The sequence below is a fragment of the Schistocerca cancellata genome, chromosome 2 (assembly GCF_023864275.1).
Source record: "Schistocerca cancellata isolate TAMUIC-IGC-003103 chromosome 2, iqSchCanc2.1, whole genome shotgun sequence".
Lineage (NCBI taxonomy): Eukaryota > Metazoa > Arthropoda > Insecta > Orthoptera > Acrididae > Schistocerca > Schistocerca cancellata.
In genome coordinates this window covers 194,069,163-194,072,559 of record NC_064627.1, presented here as the reverse complement: position 1 = coordinate 194,072,559, position 3,397 = coordinate 194,069,163, and the positions used below count along the sequence as shown (strand labels likewise).

The window sequence follows — 3,397 nt, the reverse complement described above, 5'->3', positions numbered from 1 at the left end:
ATTCCTGTATCTGGGTAGTATAGTGGCGGAAGATGGTGGAGCTGGAGATGACGTGAAAAACCGAATTAAAAAGGCAAATGCTGCCTTCATACAATTGTATCCAATATGGAAAAATAGAAATACAACGTACAAAACAAAAATCCGTATTTTTAATACAAATGTGAAGGCTGTCCTTCTGTACGCCAGTGAAAGCTGGAAAATGGATAAAAAGATAACATCCCAGTTACAAAGCTTCATAAATAGATGTCTTCGACGCATCATTAATATCTGGTGGCCAGAAAAAATATGTAATGAGGAGCTCTGGCGAATAACAAACCAGATACCTATAGAAGACCAGATACGAGAGAGAAAGTGGGGCTGGTTGGGGCACAACTTACGAAAACCAGATGGAGCCATCGAGAAAAAAGCATTGGAATGGAATCCCCAGGGAACAAGGAAGAGAGGAAGACCAAGGGGCACATGGAAGAGGACAGTGGAAGGGGAAGCAAAAAGAGTTGGCAAGACCTGGGCAGAATTGAGGCAAATGGCCAAAAACAGAGACCGATAGCGAGTTCTCCTGGATGCCCTATGCCCCCATAGGGGCCAAAGGAATTAAGTCAAGTAAGTCAACTTTATCAAACACTTTCTCATAGTCAATAAAGCTACGTATGTGGGATGATTGTATTAACCGTGTTTTTCAATAATTTGGCAACTAGAAAAATAATATGTGATCAGAATCTACCCATCCAAAATCCAATCTGTTCTTATGTAACAAACGTTTCCGAAATTCCTTTAGCCTATTCGTTACTAGTTTCGCATATATCTTGTATCCAGAGCTCAAAAGACTAATTCCTCGATAACTGTCACACATTCTGCGATCTCATTTTTCAAATAATGGAATACAAAAAGCTGTTTGCCAATTCTCTAGTATGTTACACCATTTCCACTAAGTATTTACAAAATTCAATAGTTTTGCAATGATTCCGCAGCACGTATTTAAATTATTCAACATTAAGGTTGTCTTCCCCTGGGGATTTTCTGTTTTTTGATGTTTTCAACACAACCCTTATTTCTTACATTGAGAAACGAATAATATCAGCATCCTCGTCACTAATTCCGGCTTTCACATTTTCTTCACCACTTATCCATAGACTTTGGAAATAATTCTGCAAGTACATTTATACTCCGCAAGACACTTCATGGTGTGTGATAGAGGGTACTTTATGTACCACGGTTATTGGCTTTCCGGGCGGGAAGGAGCGCTGGTCCCCGGCACGAATTCGCCCGGTAGATTAGTGTCGAGGTCCGGTGAGCCGGCCAGTCTGTGGACGGTTTTTAGGTGGTTTTCCATATGCCTCGGCGAATGCGGGCTGGTTCCTCTTATTCCACCTCAGCTACACAATGTCGGCGATTGCTGCGCAAACAAGTTCTCCACGTACGCGTACACCACCATTACTCTACAACGCAAACATAGGGGTTACACACGTCTGGTGTAAGACGTTCCCTGCGGGGTCCACCGGGGTCCGGACTGCAAAATAACCCTGGGTTCGGTGTGGGGCGGCGTAGGGGTGAAGTGGACTGCGGTAGTCGTCGTGGGGTTGCGGACCACTGCGGCTGAGACGGGGACGGAGCCTCTCCGTCGTTTCTAGGTCCCCGGTTCACATACAATACAATACAATACCACGGCTACTGGTCCTATTCCAGTCCCGAATGGTCCACGGGGATAAAGAATCCACGACTGTTGGTGAGCCTCCGTGTGAACTCGAATCTCTCTAGTTCTACCTTCATGGTCTTTCTGATGAGGCATACGTAAGTGGAAGCAACTTATTAGTTGACTTTCGTAGTAATTTTTTCAGTGAACCACATCGTAATTCAGAACATCTGTCTTGTATCGTCTGCCGACAGTGTCGGATTTCCCTGACGCTCTCGCGCTTACTAAATGAACCTGTGAGAAAACACTTTTTTTAAAATATTCTTTATCAGTATTATGTGGTCTCAGTCCCAGACTGACGAGTAATATTATTTGCATGCCCATCCTTCGAAATGAAAGTTTGTGAGTCTTCGGCCGTTCACTTATGTTACAAAATGAAACATTTACAGCCGTCCTATCAATATTATTAATTATATAGCAACCACTTTCGGTGACTCAGTACACCGTCTTCAGGCATTAACTGACGCTGAGTGGGTAAATTCCAATCGTATACACGTCGTATACAGTCAGAGTCCAACATCAATGAACTGGCTTCCGTAGACTACTGTAACAGTGATGCTGTGTCCGCAACCATTCCTAGATATTGGCCACCGATGGGATCATGTATACCATTGGAGCTAACTCCCTTAGCATCAGATAATGCCTGAATATTGTGTATCGAGTCACCGACACTGCTTGTTATGTAATTAATAACAATAAACGATGGTCACAAGTGTTTCATATTATTTTAGTAATATTACTGGTCGAACAAGGTTTTGTAAGCTACGTCCTTAGCGGGTGGACTGCGTTACCAAAGGATTCTTCAAATGATTCTGTCTGGTGTCTGCTTTACCTGCGATTAGGTTTTGTTCGTTCTACTTTAAATACCACTAACGGCCTTGCCGCAGTGGTAACACCGGTTCCCGTCAGATCACCGAAGTTAAGCTCTGCAGGGCTGGGCTAGCACTTGGAGGGTGACCATCTGGTCTGCCTGGCGCTGTTGGCAAGAGGGGTGCACTCAGCCCTTGTGAGACAAACTGAGGAGCTACTTGAGCGAGAAGTAGCGCCTCCGGTCTCGGAAACTGACACACGGCCGGGAGAGCGGTATGCTGACCACAAGCCCCTCCATATCCGCATCCAGTGGCGCCTATCGGCTGAGGATGACACGGCGACCGGTCGGTAACTTTGGATTTCATGGCCTGTTCGGGAGGAGTTCAGTTTTTTTATTTTTTTTAATTTTACATTAAATGCCTCCGTTCGTACAGGCTGTTTCAACAATGACCGTATATTTGAAACGGTAATAAAAACTAAACGAGCAGCGATAGAAATACACCGTTTGTTGCAATATGCTTGGGACAACAGTAAATTTTCAGGCAGACAAATTTTCGAAATTACAGTAGTTACAATTTTCAACAACAGATGGCGCTGCGGTCTGGGAAAAACTATCGTACGATATTTTCCACATATCCACCATGCGTAGCAATAATATGGCGTAGTCACATGCAGATGAGATGTACTGCTTCAGCTGTTCAATTGTTTCTGGATTCTGGCGGTACACCTGGTCTTTCAAGTGTCCCCACAGAAAGAAGTCACAGGGGTTCATGTCTGGCGAATAGGGAGGCCAATCCAAGCCGCCTCCTGTATGTTTCGGATAGCCCAAAGCAATCACACGATCATCGAAATATTAATTCAGCAAATTAAAGACGTCGGCCGTGCGATGTGGCCGGG

General features: G+C 44.4%; 1 pseudogene; it reads left to right on the top strand.

The window, feature by feature from the left end:
• Positions 1–2,558: 2,558 nt before the first annotated feature.
• LOC126163390 (5S ribosomal RNA) lies at positions 2,559–2,675 on the top strand (annotated as a pseudogene).
• The last annotated feature ends 722 nt before the right edge of the window (positions 2,676–3,397 follow it).